Source organism: Pezoporus flaviventris, unplaced genomic scaffold, assembly GCF_033815535.1.
Source record: "Pezoporus flaviventris isolate CSIRO_AGI_PZ_B2104156 unplaced genomic scaffold, CSIRO_AGI_Pfla_v1 ptg000031l, whole genome shotgun sequence".
Lineage (NCBI taxonomy): Eukaryota > Metazoa > Chordata > Aves > Psittaciformes > Psittacidae > Pezoporus > Pezoporus flaviventris.
In genome coordinates this window covers 9,740,911-9,756,820 of record NW_026892579.1, presented here as the reverse complement: position 1 = coordinate 9,756,820, position 15,910 = coordinate 9,740,911, and positions in this window count along the sequence as shown.

The following is a 15,910-nucleotide window of genomic DNA, read 5'->3' as shown; positions in this document are numbered from 1 at the left end:
AACCTCACAAAAAATTATCCTCTTCATATAATTAGAGATGTCTGTGAAAAGCCAAGAGGAATTAGGAGTTAGGCTGTGTTTATTCACTTTATGTATGCCCTTACTCTCGCAAACTTCAGGGTATTTGCAAAGGGGTAAAGGGTGTTACTTGTTACCACACAAAGTAAAACTTGCAAAATATCTGAATTTGCTTCATGATAAGCATGTTATCTAAATCTTGTAAGCACTAAAGAGATCAGAGAAAGAAATGTACCTTTCTTTTGTGTAATGTTACCTGGATTTTCTTTTTGTCTTGTAGGAGGCTGGCATGTTGCTGTAAACCAGCCTTAATCACCTGTGCACTCACTGCCTTCACCAGTATCACTGCTGCTCTCAGTATTATACAAGACACAACTGCAGGGACATGGAAATAGACATATTTCTGCGCAGCTCTTAGGATTTCTTTTTCATCAGAGCTAACTAAAGGTTTCTACCTTCATAAGGTCTTTGTTCGTGCTGGCAGGTCACGATTCAAGCTGGCAGGTTTCAGCAAGAGACACATCGGGGCATCAGGTATAATATATATCAGGGAATAACAGACTTGCTCCAAGGCTCATCTCTTTGGAAAAATGTAGTAAATTTTGTAACTCTGCCCCTACACCTACCAAAGAAACTGGACTGGCCTTCTAGCTTCAGGATAATAGACCTAACAGCCTCATTTCCTGGAGGGTGCTGGAAATAAATCAAGCCAGACTCCCTTGTTCCAGGGAGTGGAAAAGTTGGCAATCAGTCTTCTCCAAGGGAACCAGACAGAACTAGTCCCTTGGTCCTAAACACAGGAGAGCTCTTCTGTTTCTTCTTGCAGAAGAGCACAGAGCTGAAATCATGGCTGAGTTAAATTAACTCTTCTTTCTTCCCTGGAGGCTGCCTGATGTGCAAGAAAGACACTGTGCCAACCACTGGGCTGGAACAGGCAGCTTGCCTGCTGAGCCATCCACTTCCTCCAGCCCACCACATCTGGGAGAGTTTGAGCTCCCCTTATTTACTCCTGCTAACTTCTCCTTTCTGGGAGTATTTGCTCACCAGCAGGGAGAGGGACTTAGTCATCACAGGCAGTGCTACACCTGAACCTGAGACTTCCCAGCTCACATTAAAAGAGATTTGTCCATATCTTCCCCACTGCCATCCAACCACTCCAATCCCCTTCATAATCTGTCCCTGAATGGTCAAGATCAGGCTTGGAAGGACAGTGTGGCAATGATGAAGAGGGTCTTCTTCCCCCAGTTCCCTGGGAGTCTGCCTTAGAAACCACCCAACCAGCACATGGCTCTCATGACTGCACTAGTCCAACCAGTGGACTCATGCCTACAGGCAGGTTTCCTGTGGTACCTCATGGTTCTGTCACTCCATCAGGCTCTTGCCTTTCCTTACATACATCTGAAGGACATCTTCACCACCTGTGAGCAGACGTCTCATGATACTTTATGCTGTGGTAGACTAAACCACTTGAAGATCCTTCTCCAGTGACTCAGCAAGAACCTCACCTGGTCTAGGAAAACAGCGAATTCTGGAATGGCAGCACTGGAGGACCATCAGCAGGTCTGTGATCCAGCCTGAACCTACAAAGCAAGTCCTGCTAGTGAACCTACTAGCAGGAGTGAGCACAGAATCAGTTTCCAGCCCATATACCTAAACACTTCTGCCAACATGCAAGTTAACTCTGCAGTGGAGACAACTTGCATTGTTTCACTACTAATCTTGCAGAATTTCATACTCCCCAACATGCATGCTCTGAAAGTCCATTTACCAGTACATGATAAAAAATGACTAGTCCCATGAACTCAGGTTTGCTTCTCCCTTTCCCCTGCCTTTGCATACCTCAGCATTTACCTCACATACAGCTTGAAGATCTTTCTCTAGATTTGCTTTGCTTGCTTATCATAGTCTGAAGAGTTAGTATTATGCAAAGTTAAAATCTGTTGAGCACAAGGGCATTTGACCCTGACCACAACCTGCTGTTCCTTTAACAAACAATTAAGACATTCCACTTGTGACTAAATTTGAAAGCAAACCCAAGAATTAATCTGCTTGTTTTACATAGGGATATAAATAAGAACCAGCCCAGCCATTGCCCAAGAGATAAGCCAAAACTTTGAGGTTCAATAAAAGTTCAGTCACTTCCATAGTTTCTTAGGTAGGATTTGTTGGATCTTTATTTAGGGAATAGGGTATTAATTTATGGAAAAGGTCTTTATTTAGGGTTTTTAGTGAACACAATATCCCCCTGAAGCTTGGAGTATGTGTCTCATTTCTGTCTGAGGAACAGTTTCCTCTGGGTGTGAATGATACTAAAAGAAAACAGCATATCCAAATCCATTCTTGCCTAGCACAGATAGTATTTCTGTGGGATTTCTAGTTCAGGTGTGCAGTAGCAACAAATAAAGTAGTTATAAAGGCATCTGCATATTCTGCACTATGTGTATGTATCCCATGGTTTGCGAGAAGAAGATAATGCAGTAAAAAAATCTCAGCATTTGAATTGGGCCAGTATAATACAGCTTAGATTTTAAAAAAGATACTAACAAGAAAAAAAAAGGCTACCAAATTTTCAAGTAAGTGGCAACTTGCTTGATTAATTTTGTTAAAATGGTAAGGATCTTATATAGGATGGTATATTAGATCCTTAAATAAACTAAGGAAAATACATCTTCTAGATGTTCACATATTTCTGTGTTACAGTTTTGGATCATGTAATTTAGGAAAGCATAAAATAGTTTCAATGTTCTATCTAGGTAAAACTGTTGTAATAAAACTACACATAGCAGGAGAACTATTAAAGTAGCTTTTTAGCATGAAAAGTGTGGCAGAAAAATAAATGGAAGGAAAATTTTGGCTCAGCTTAATACTGTGAAGTTAACAAAATCAGTGATAAAGCAATGAGATCATGGAAAGTGACTATACCCATACATTTTTTGAGGAGGTATGGAGTGCAGAGAGTTCATTTCTCAGTGTTTGTAGATTGAAGATTACATATTAACCACTAACCTCACTGATAACTCTATGGACAGAGTCCACTTTTCCATGTAATATGGCCTCACTTGTCCCATGCATAATGTTTTATGAGAGCTCTAAAATTTGTGCTCACAGTGGGGCTTTTTTCAAATTATTTTCCCTGTAGGTCAATAGGGCCTTTCTAAAGGATTCAGCAAAATATCTGAGTATTTTCATGTAGATAAAATGAAACATTTTGTGAAAACTGCTTTAAAGAGGAGTTTTACTTCAGAATAGCAAAGTGATCAAGTATTCCTATTACTGTTGCAAAATGAGCTTGGAGGAGCACTGCTGTCTGCCTAAGAGCTGCACACTGCAGCCTATCACTGCACCATAAAGCCAAAATACTTCAAGGTATTTAAGTACCTAACAAGTATGATTTCAAAGGGACTAGGTACATGAGTGTTCTCTACGTAAAATCAAGGGCAGTAGCAAGATCAAGGGAATTTCATGATGTTTCTGGCACTTCTTTTTGAGAGGTGCTTCCTCAGAGTAGCAGAGAGATTGTTACTTTTCGTGGAGTTGCTAATTAGTATTCTATTTTATTAGCAGAAGAAGGTAAACACATTTTTAGAGCAATTCTTACAATGGTAAGATTTTTTTGAAAAGAAGGAAGCTTTCATGCAACATTTTAAAGCTATGTTTCATGGCAGTATCAGGAGTGTCCAGTGAAAGTCAGAAGATGCATTTATTCTGTTATAACAGGAAAAAATATAAGTATACAATAGTATGATTTTCTTTCAAGTTAAAATACTTAGTGTCTCATGCTACAAGTGAATGAAAATCACGTAGCCGTTATGATGTTATTTCTCAAATGCAACATAGCAGTATCAATATTGAATGCTATTGCCCTGTAAATCCACTGTGATAGGTTTTTTTGCAAACTTATGTAAATCAAGTAAACACATTCTCTTCATTAACAAGTGTGTAATTTTATTTTTGCATTTGTAACATTAACAAAACATTCATTTTTCAACTTCTCTTTTTTATGTTTCTTTGTCCACAGACATGCTATGAAAGTGTTTCAAACACCATGATGTTGAGATTTGGCATATTTTGATGTTGGCATATTTTATTAACCATACATTTCAAATTTATATGTGCTGACTGTTTCAGTTCTATCTAGTAACTAATACCATGATATTTCATCAGTATTTTCAAAACAAATCAGCTGACTGATTGCTCCCCCCAGATTTCTGGTTTCCCAAGAAATTTCAAATTGACATCTTTTCTACAATGAAAACAAAATATCAAAATGTAAAAATATTTGCCCTAAGAAAAAGCTTTCTTTTGCAACTAGCAACAGTAATTTTCTTTTGGAGTAATTTTGAAAATGCATTTCTTTTCTGTAAGACATGAGTAATATGTTATGTTTTCACTCAGCTGAGGCAACAGTTGCCTTTCTGAAGAACTTCAAAACCAAAACCTTTAGAAGGTTTTAATTAATGTCAGAGAAATCGTATCTTTTTTATTTCCTGAAACTCACTTTAAAAGGCAGATACCATCTTCTTATTTAATTTTTGCCTGTTTTGAGGAGGTTCCTAAAGATCAGAAAGTTTAGAGGTCAACAAAATTACCTGACCCTTAGCCAGTGAACCCCTAATTATTCCAAACGACTGAGGCACCAGGGATCTGGGATCTTCATTATTCTCTGAAACACTGTGTTTCCACTGAGCTCTGTTGAGAGATCCCTTTCCTCAATCAGCTCTTTGCCTGCCTGTCAATTCTATACTTTACATCCTGATTTTACAGATAACACAAAATCTGTCAAATGAAATATAAACTCGGTATTTGTTATCATGTGGTTTTACCACAAATGTCACAGTGCATGTTATACAATTGTAAAATAGCACAAGAAACTATTATATTCCCCTTCCAAAAATGAGGCTGCCTGAAGCCCTCAGACACTGGCAATATCTTTTCGAAACCTTCAGGATCATGATCCAAAGCCAGCTCAAGCTAATGAGATGTTTTCCACTGACTTAAAAATGTAATTCATCGTAGCACAATACATGTTGCATGTTACAAAGCAATAGGTGCGTTTTACTTTCAGACTTTTTATGGAGTTGTGGTTTTGGTGTGGTTTTCTTTTGTTGGTTTTTTTTTTTTGTTTAAACAAGCAGTTTAAAAGCTAGTTCCAAAGTCCACAGGTCTCAGAAAGCTGAATCAAGCTGTAAGTTCTGTTCTGTGCATATTAAATATTTTACCAAGGTAAAATTAAGCTCAGAAATCCTCCCATCACTTACCCAGCTGATTAGTTTCTCCCTCATCTGCCCTTGCCCCTCTATTGAATGTAGGATGAGTGGTGCTCATGGTTGCAAAGAAAGATCTTTGTACTGAGATGTGTTGTTTATAGTTAGATTTAAGGACTGTGATCTGTGCTCCTAAACTGTAATGAATAATGTTACAATAATGCAAAAGTTTCAGGCTCTGTCCAGGAGCTCTGCTTGAGTTAAATATGACATTATTCTACTTCTGCAGGGCTGTACACCTCAGTGAAATGCCTTAGCCTCAGTATAAAGAAACAGCTAGGTTTTTGTCTTTCACCCATTTTTATTGCAGGTTCGTGTCTTTTAACTTCAATTTGTATGGCTGTGCTGTCTGCTGTGTGCCAGTGTCCCCACAGGACCCTTTGTTTCCTACCTTTGAAAACATTCAAAATAAACAAGACCCTTTCTCTTCCCATAGACAGTATACATAATATTAATGGTTATCTACCTGTGATAAGCAGAGCAGTATCATTTTACATGACTTGAAAGGGTCATCCATATCGTCAAGGACAATTAACTTGTCTTACTCTCACAAAATGGGCTGGGGGAGGTAACTAAGAGGCCATACTTCTTCACATACCTCAGGAAACAGTTCCAGGACAAGGGGATAGCCAAAAGATACAAAAAGCTTCGAAACAACAAGCACAACAGGCTTTTTATTGAGATCACAAGAAGCTGTACTGCACTTTCTTGATGTGATACCTTCTGCGGTGCCCCTGTATTTGTTCAATGGAGATGATCAATGACATACAGGTTTGAACAAGTCTAGCTGCCAGATTTAACTTGCTATTTATCCCATTTTTAAAGAAAGCAAACTCTCTAAAAATTTTCTGGAAAACAGGGTGAAAGTTGTTTTGAGAATATATTCAGTCTATAATCAAATGTGTGCTGGAATCCCACAGAACTTGCACTGTTTCTTTATTTTGTTTTTGTTTTGCAGCCTACCTAGATCAGCAGAGCAAACAAAGAATGAATGGTAACTGCAGTTCTCTGAAGGAGTCTTTCTCATTTTATGTACTAGGTCTTCCTCGGTTCTCAAAACTAGTAAGTTTAACAGGGATCATGCTTTGAGGAGAAAATCTCCAGGTGACAGACTGTGTAGAGAAGGATGTTTGTAATTTAGCATGTTAGCATGTTAGATGTTTGAGTCAGCACTGAATCAGTGTCCCAGCTGATGTTTAGGGTAGTGCTACATTGTTGAAGATACTGTGATTCAGATAAAATTATGTTAACCACTTGAGCTGTGGAGAATTGCATAGCACTTGTGACAATAACACAGGTATTAAATGTGTGACGTGACCAAATGCCATATCAAAGTATTGCTCTAACCACATACATTATTTCTGTAATTAAATGAAATATATTTCACTTCCTGTCTTAAATAACTGGGTACTATCGCTCCCAACAAGGTGCTGAGTTTCAACAGAAGAATGACTGACTGCCAATGATACACCACTGTATCTTTTAGCATTTTTTCCCAAAATGCTTTAGGATCCTGGATTAATCCTTAACTTTAGGTATTAATAACATGGCAAGTTTGAACGTGCTTTATCTTTTTATGACTAATGTAATAATCTTTATAATGCCAATTATTTTGTGTCTTTCCCCAGTTTAATATAGATATATATGGAGAGATGGCTAGAAGGAAGTTAGTCTTTCTTACTCAGATAAAATTTGAAATAGAAAAATAATTGAGAAATGCCTTTTTTTTTCCATATTTCTACAAAAAAAAAAAAAAAAAGAGTATAAGATTTCTAGACTTATTCATTAGAAGAAAGGTGGTTTTAAAAGGAAGAGAAAATTTTCCCACATAATTTCTGTCCCTTTTAAATTATTCCCTTATGATGGAATCATTTCTATGTGTATTTTCCCCTTGATAAAAAAGTTGGAAATGCGTCAGACTTCCACTTTGATTTCTTTCACAAGATTAAACTGGCATATTTTGGTGAAGAAATTGAAATGTCCTTTCCTCCTGCTGTCCTGTGGTGTCAAATTGTTTCCAGCTCCATGCTGAGTGAACGCAGCCTGCTTGAATAATGGGGAGGTTCACAGGGGCTTAAAATAGGAAGCTGTGGAAAGCGAATATTGTCCATAAGGAGAGAGGAGTTGCAGTGAGGGGTGTCTCAGAGTCCTGCTGAAGATGGACCAGCTCTGACGGTGCTTGCAGCCAATGGCTGCTGTAACATGAAGCTCATGAAAGGTCAGCGGCTGCACTCTGTAGTCTGCTCTCTGCCTATCTGTGCCATCTCTTGAAATAACAGTGACTTCCAGGACTCCTCCACCTTCTTCCCTCTCTGGCCCCAGTATCCCCTCCCTCCCTGGTCCTTCTCTGGCACACATCCTTCAGTGACACTCTCTCTTCTTCCTTGAGCTTTTCCTGTTGTCATCACAAAGACCTCTATGTCCTTTATTGTATTGTGTTCTCTCCTTGCGTGGCTCAAAGGCTATCTCTGGCTCTGGAGATAAAGTCACCAATAAGAGAAGGATTGAGATTCGATTTAGGAAAAAAAAAACAACAAAACAACCCAGAAAGGGTTAAGGAAAAGGAATACACTGGTGCCCTGTTTGGGGGACAAGTGCACTGCTTCTGTAACTTAGAAAGGTAAATTCAAAATTTGCCTTTAATCATCTACTTTGTCATTATCGTACCCAAACTTTGTGAATTTCCTGAACAATCTATTTATGACCTGTTCCCTTGAAACTTGGAAGCAGTTCATTTGAGAGAAGCTTCCATATTACTCTGCCAAGAGAATTACCAAAATAGACCTGCGGCATTGTTATTTTTGAGGATTCATTCGTTTGTTTATTTTAGAAGGTTTTTTATGTTTGAAGCCATTTTGTCTTGGTGACAATGAAAGCTGAACGAGGTGTTTTAAGTAATAAAAAGTAGCTGTTTCTGTTTACAGCACAAATTTCAGAAGATATTATTATATCTGCGTAGCTGATGATAGAAAGAGAGTTCACATTGCTGCTATAACATGCTATTACGTGGTATATCAGGTATTAAAAAATTATATACTGTACTAAGAAATTTCACTAGCCTGGAACTGGAACTTAGGGAAAAAAAGTAATCTTGTACATTCTCTTAGGACATAAAGTCCTGCTTAAATTCCCTTCTGAAATGAGGAAACTGGCCTGGCAGCAAGAGCTGTACCTGGGGTCCCAGGGCATGCATGGTTCCTTTTCCCAGGGGGTTTTCTTACAGATGTGCCAGCAGATGTGCTGCTGAGAGTTTTTGCCACTAGTGGGGCCTCCTTGACACCTACTCAGGTGAGGCCCCAGCCTGGTAACTGGCAGGTGGGGGGGGGGCACAAGCTTTGCTGATCACAGACACCAGTCCTTAGTCCTGTGCAAATTAAATAAATGTCTGCAACGTGTTGGGGCAAGAACTTGAGTTCCTTGTCTTGACTGTGCTTTTAGGAGCGAGAGTGCCATGTGCACTGTCAGACCACCACACTGATGTCATTGAGGTGTAATAACCTCTTCTCTCCCCTGTTTTCTAAATCCTTTTGCTGCAATATATCTTAAACACAGGGAAAAATCTGCAGCACCCGAATGACGTGCTTACCCAAAGATTATTTCACATTTTGAAAAAAAAAAAAGCAAACAAACGAGGTAAAGTTTATTAACATAATAGAAATATGATGAGCAGCACACAGAAATTTACAGACTTTGTCATTAACTGTTCCCACTGCCTGCCAAAATATTTGAGCAGGTTCTCAAAGGGAAGTCAGTTATGATTAGTTAAATAAAGAAAGCAGTAAGGCCTATTTATAAGGAAGGTATTTGTAGTAACATAGATGGAAAATATTTCTAGGACTGACAGATTATTTCTAAAAAACTTCCATGCAATGCGCCACGATGCTGCCAATGGGTGCAAAAAGACATGTAAGCTTAAACAGACAGATCAATTACAGAAAACTCTCAAAAATCTATGCTGAAGCTACATTACAATTTAGAAGCATCCTTACATCCACTCTACGGAAGACACCAAGCCTTTCTTCCTCAACCCTGAGTGCCTGCAGCCTACTTTCAGACTAATCATTTAAGGAGTGCTCTGAACACATATTAAGCACCTTTGTAAAAAACACTGTACATATACAGGTTGCCTTCTCAAACAGCCTGCTACCTGTTAATCAGCAGCTTATTTGCATTGCTTGTTCTTTAATTTACTTTTGAAGCTCCTAACACCCAAGGCAAATCTCAGCTCAAGACAGAGAAGTGATGTATTCTTCCTCACTTGTGAAACAAAGTTCCACTGGGGGACCTCTGAAATGAAATTGCCACTCTTTCACTAGGAGAACATGTATTCCTTACTCTTAACAAATGCACAGACATGTGACTATGTGGTAGTCAAATACCATTAGACAAACATACCTCTTGTAAATCTGGAGGAGTTAAATGTAATTTACAAGCTTATCTTCTTGAAAGTAATATTTTAGATCCAGAGCAACCTACTTTTTCAATAGCAATTTGTCAAAATTATGGCTTACTCCATGATTCCAGTGAATAGGTGTGCTTATAGGAATATGCATGCATTTCTGTCTCCTAGACCCTTGTTTAGCATTTAAGTTTCCACTGACAGAAGTAGTAGGATTTCAGGTAAATGAATTAAACTGATATCTCACTTGAGGAAGTCCTAATTTTTATATCTCTTTCACCTTTCTTTTACACTATTACTACCAGAATAGCCCATTTATTGGAGAGGTCAAATTATGATTAAAGAGTGATTGATTTGAAATAAAGCCATGATAGAAATAATGTGATTGGATGGTGTAAAGTAATTAGATGATGTTCAAGTCATAGTGAATAATTTTCTTGGCTTTAATAGATTTATTTGGACTGTAATCTAGAAATATTGTTGAAGTCCTGCTCATCCTAAATGACAACACAGCCACTTTTCTGTTGTCTCTGGCCACTGAAGAGTTTCTATCTAATCACAGTAGATGATAAATTGGCTTTGCTTATTTACATCCTATGGGGTCTGAGAAATATCATAAATTCCACCAACTTTCCTTGCAAGAGCCTGGCACATTGAGGCCCCTTTCTTGGACCTTGCCTGCCCTACAGTAATCATTTATATTTCGAACAGAACTGAGAAAACATTTTTCAGCCATTGAAACAGTGTGTTCTGAAATAGCCTTCCTATCAGAATTGTGGAAGAAATAATCCAAAATTACTTCTAAGATAAATTTATGGATAGGATTATATGGCAAGATACAATGAACCCAGCATACAGATTAATGTTTGAGATACCAGTCTCTGTTTCATATTTGGACCTGCTGATCAGTAATGAAAGTACATGTGATCTCTGTTGTTCATGAGATGAGTTGTGTCACATTAACATAAGGCTTCATGTTTCTGCTGACCACCTGCAGAGACCAAGGACTTTTTCTCTCTTCTTTGATATTAAACTTGGCTCCCAATCTATTTTTAAAATAATTTCAGCTTGTTCCTTCTGCAGCAATAAAAGTAATCTACAGCAAGACCAAGGATATCATGCAGATGTGCTGGGGCTCCAACCTGCTATCTTAGGTGCATAAAGTATTCACCAGATTTGGGATCAGGAACACATTTTCCCTCATGCCAAACTGGTGAGGCCAACAGCTGTCTGAGAGGCAGTGGGGGCTTCTTTATAGAGGAGCAAATAAATCATTTCCTGTGACCCTGTGAGCAAGCCAAACAGCAAACATAAACAGGACATTGTCAGTGATCTTGATTTCTTTTGCTCCCTTCTTGTGGCACTACATAGTCCCACAAGAATCTTCACAAATCTTTTTCTTTGGCATGCCGGGAAATATATGGGTTGTGGCAGATGGAGACATATGGAATACATGTGCTCAGCATCCTTTTAGGCCTGTTCTTTGTATCCCAGTCTGGGATAGTCTTATATTCCACATAGCAATGTGTATATTAGAAAAAAAACAAATGGAAGGCAAAAAAAGTCCAGAACTATGTATGAAAACCGAACAATTCACTGCATGCCTCTCCTCTTGGGAAGAAGATGAGAAAACAAACAGCATTTGATAGACACTAACTGTGCTACTTACTGTACTAATGACAATTACTTGCAAACTTCTGATGATTGAGCTGTAAGACTAAAACATAGACTGGAATAAAGTAAGCCAAAGTGATATGGGCAAGTAGAGATTTCATTTTGTAACACCATAAATACTTCTAGCACGGTAAGCATAAATTTCTTCCAGTTATACAGATAGGGGAACTCAAAGGTAAATGTCATGGTTAATATTCACTGTGTGTGTATCTAAAATGTGTCATTTATTGAACATTTATACTATGAACAAGTGTACTTAAAGACACTTAGTGTAAACTGCTACTGTCTGCTAAAGATCACTTAATGTTTGTAGAGTCCTGAGTGGTTTGCAAGTCAATTAAACACTGATGGAACAGAGATAAACACTTCCTATTGAGAAATGTCACATCAGCCTTTCTGCTTCATTTCATTGTGTCATTTAATGTACTGAAAGGCATTCAAGTGACACAGCAGTAGTTATAATACTGTGGCACAGGCTGTATAACATGCTGAGCCACGTGCAGATGGGTAAACAGTATTATAGTCATACAAACTGGCACAGAGAGCAGAGAGAAGCTGTCATGTGTTTACTTTTAGGGCATAGTAACATGCAACCAGAGTCTTGATAAATGGGTTTTCCCTCATGCATTACTCTCTAAGCAGCAGCATACTGACATATGCAATTTAACACCCAGTAGCTATCCCTTCCTTGAAAATTAAGAAATCTGGCAACAGCATTATCAGGATCCTTTTAGGATTAGGTTTCCTCTTGCTTTCTGCAAATGAGAATGTTAGCAAACACTGTCACTGTGCTTTACATGATACATCACTCACATTGTTCAGGATAATAGATAAAGCACTGGAGTTTCAGGAGTGCTTAAAGAGTTGCACTTCAATTAATGCTTGCAATTTTTTAAACATCTGAAATATCTACCTATTATCAATTGTCTTTGTGAAGAGCTCAAGAAGCCTTGTTTTCTTAATAGCTCTGTAGTTACAATGAAGGTAAAAAGCATGCCTGGTAAGCAGAGAAACTATATGTCCCTATTTTAATATGAGGCCTCGTGAATTTATTTTCAAAATACTTGAAAGCTTCCAGATTTTTATTTCATTGTTGGGATGCTCTGCTATTGTTGCTAGCATTTTACTTGATAACAGCAAAATCAATGTTTAGAGATGACTTAGAATTCATTGTTACATTGAGTACTATGTTTCATTCAAGTGTAAATACTGAAGAAGTATACAGTAACATTTAGAAGTACCTTGTGAGATAAACACAGAAAAAGGATACTAAAGCTCAATGCATTTGATTTTGTCTTGTACTTCAAGTAGATGCTAGTGTCATATGATTCATACTTTATGATAAATTAATGCAGCACCCTGAAATAGAAATAACTAAGTCTCCAGTTCTCAGAAATGTGCATGCATTACCATTGAATCAGAACTTGGCAATGATATCACTGGCACGCATGAAAGAAGTGCCCTTTTGTCTTCCACAGAGATATTTTTGGAACCGTGTTTTGAAAATACCGTACAGCTTGTAGCTGTAGCAAACCAAAGATCACTAGGTTTTGCTAGATTTTTGGTTTCATTCATGATATAGCCATGAATGAAACCTGCTGCATTTCCTAATCAAAGCAGTGACACAATCTTTCTTCTGTTCCCATTGCCAGCTAATGGTGCAAAGCCTCCTTCCTACTGTGACTGAGCCATACTTCCTGCATAGGCGCATCAGATAGAAGAGAGACATGGGTCCCTCTTTACTATCCATGCCTTTACTCACAGACAGCACCTCAATTAGACCTCGATTATTTTTTTATATATTTATGGCCCTTTTTTTGTGCTGCTTTTAAAATCGAAAAATAGAAATTAAACTGCAGTCAGGGAAATGTGGTTGAAAAGAACTGGAGAATTCAGTTTATGGCTCTGAGAAAGCAACAAGACATGAAAAGATAAAAAGACAAATATGTATAGAAAACCAAAGGCAGGGGTTTGTGTGTATTTCTTGTCACCCTACTGTAAACAAGTGAAAGTCATTAAGGTTACCAGTCATGACAGTTCTTCTTGATGATAAAATTGCTTTGTCAACAAAAGGGCTGAGTATATAAACGTATCATATATCATCTCCTGCTCTTTCTGTCTATATATTATATGCTTGCTTGTTTAAGTATAATAAACCCCTGAAATTTACAGCTTCTCCCAGGATTTTTATGTAAAGTTAACTGAAAACAGATTTTACTTGGAAAAAGAAAACAAAACCCACTATAGTGTTTGCAACCAAAATGCTTCTGCTTGGAGTCAAATCTCTGAACAGAGAAGGAAAGTTCTCCATGAACTGCTGCTGTTGGGACCCTCTGCTGTGGCGCCTATACCCAAGGCTCTTTGGCAGACATGAATACCCCATCTCCCCTGCTACATATCTTCCTCAGGAGAGCACAGCATCAGGTGTTTTCTTACTTACTCTTTGGCTTGACCTGTCGTAGTTCACCCTGACTCATCTGCAGCAGGAAGGGTGGGGGTTTATCTGTCTCAGAAGAACCCATCTGCTGGTTGCAGGGCTCTTCTGGGATGTGGGAATTCTGGAATCAAGCCCTCTGAGGCTGAGGATACAAGCCAGATTTCCTGCTTCTTGGATGAGGGGACTGTGGCATCAAGGCACAAGGTGAGCATGGGTACTTTCTTCATCCAGTCTTAGGAATTATGGGTATAACATTGCTTCCCTGAGCACACTGAGGCTTTGAAGGACAGTTTCACAAGAGTGCCAAATTCAAGCAAGAGAAAAATATTCCTGACTCCCTTGGGTTTTTTTCGGTGCTTATTATAATCTGATTTGGAAGTCCTGCCATACTGAGTAGAGGATTCTTATTCATTCTTGGATGCTCAGCTCTCTCCCTTCAGCCTCCTAGGTACCTCACCCAGCATTGCGAAGTCCCCCTCCACAGCTAGGTGCTTCAGCCTGTGTGTAGGTTGTTGCAAGGCTGAAATTCCTTCTGGCAGCTGGCCCTAACACTGTTCTCCCAGAATAATAGACACTTAGTATTGTTGTGAGTCATGTGCTTCAGTACATTCTTGTTCTGTCATGGACAGTACACGCCATCAAGTGCTGAAGGTTACCAGGAGGTCACCTAGAAAGGCATTGGGTATGGATGAATCCAGGTATGGATTAACAAGGCCACAGAGCTATCTGTGAGACTCTCACATTTTAGTAACCAGGATCCATCCAATCCAAAGCTTATAGGATTCAAAACAGAACCTGCTGTCTTCCATATGAAGGAGCTACTCCATTAGGTGCATAAGAAAAAATGAGCTCCTCTTTCCAGCACCAGCCAGGTATTATAAATGAACATTAAGCCAGTACACTGTTAAAACTTTATGACATGCTAACATGAACACTGTTGAGAAATCAGATGAAATTCTTTTAAAATGGCTCTGAGTGGAGACACTTCAGTTCACTAAACATAGAGATAAGATTTCATATTAAGGGAAATTGCCAGAGAGCTTAGATCAAAATACTAAGTATTGAAACATCTTGAAATAGGCAGCATCTCCCAAGAATTTCACCAAGAGCCTGGAATTTTGTCTGGAGAAAATGGAAGTGTGAAGTAACACCAGAGCAAACTAATGCACCTGTAATATATTGCTGCAACAAGCCAGTCCTTGGGTAGCATCTCTGCAGCTAGTGAGGCCAGACTCATTGACTTGCAGAGTGCATGACACATGTGAACAACGCTTGGGATGAGCTGGTCTTTCATGCCTTAAATCCTGCCCAGCTTAACATTCTAAATTATATAAATATATATATATATATATATATATATATATATATATATAAATATAGTGGTGGTATCAGAGCTTAAAATATATCTTTCCCGGTTCCTTGTGTGTGTTGCCCTGAGAGTTATTCTTGAGGCTAATGGAAGGCAGGAAGTTAGGTGCTGTTATTTTTTTCCATGTATATGTAAAGTTTAATAGACTAAACTAGCAGGGTCAACAATAGGCAAAAGTAAAGCAGTTCTAAAAATGAACTAGACAAGAGGAAACAATTACAGGGCTGCTATTTGGAGGAAACAAGCACTGGGTGGTTCAGTTGCTAACACAATGAAAAAGGCAGACATGATAGTGCTTCTAAACCCTTCCTAGTCTGGTTTTCCCAAACTGTCCAGTGTTGTTTACTTGCCTGGAACGATGCCACAGACATATCCTGATAGGTTAGGAGTGATCCTCAGCGATTGCTGTGAGAAATAGGAAGTGGGCAGAGAGGGCAGCAGTGAGCAGCGACTGCCTCTCCTCTGCTGCTTTGTTTTGAGGAGCCGAGCCGTGAGTACTTTCTTCTCCCTGGGTTGTCTGAGGCAACACCTTTGGTCAAAAAGTAACTCTGAGATTTATCATGGGCTGCAGAAAGTATCATCAGATAGCCTTCATGATTTGTCAGGTCTGCTCTTAGGATGTCAAACTGTTTGGTGGTACTCCTGCTGCCATACCAACAAATGATTAAAGCAATAGTAATTGGTGGTAGGGAAAAAAAGACATCTTAAGCCAGACACACTGACCAGGGACTCAGGGAACCTGTCCTGGT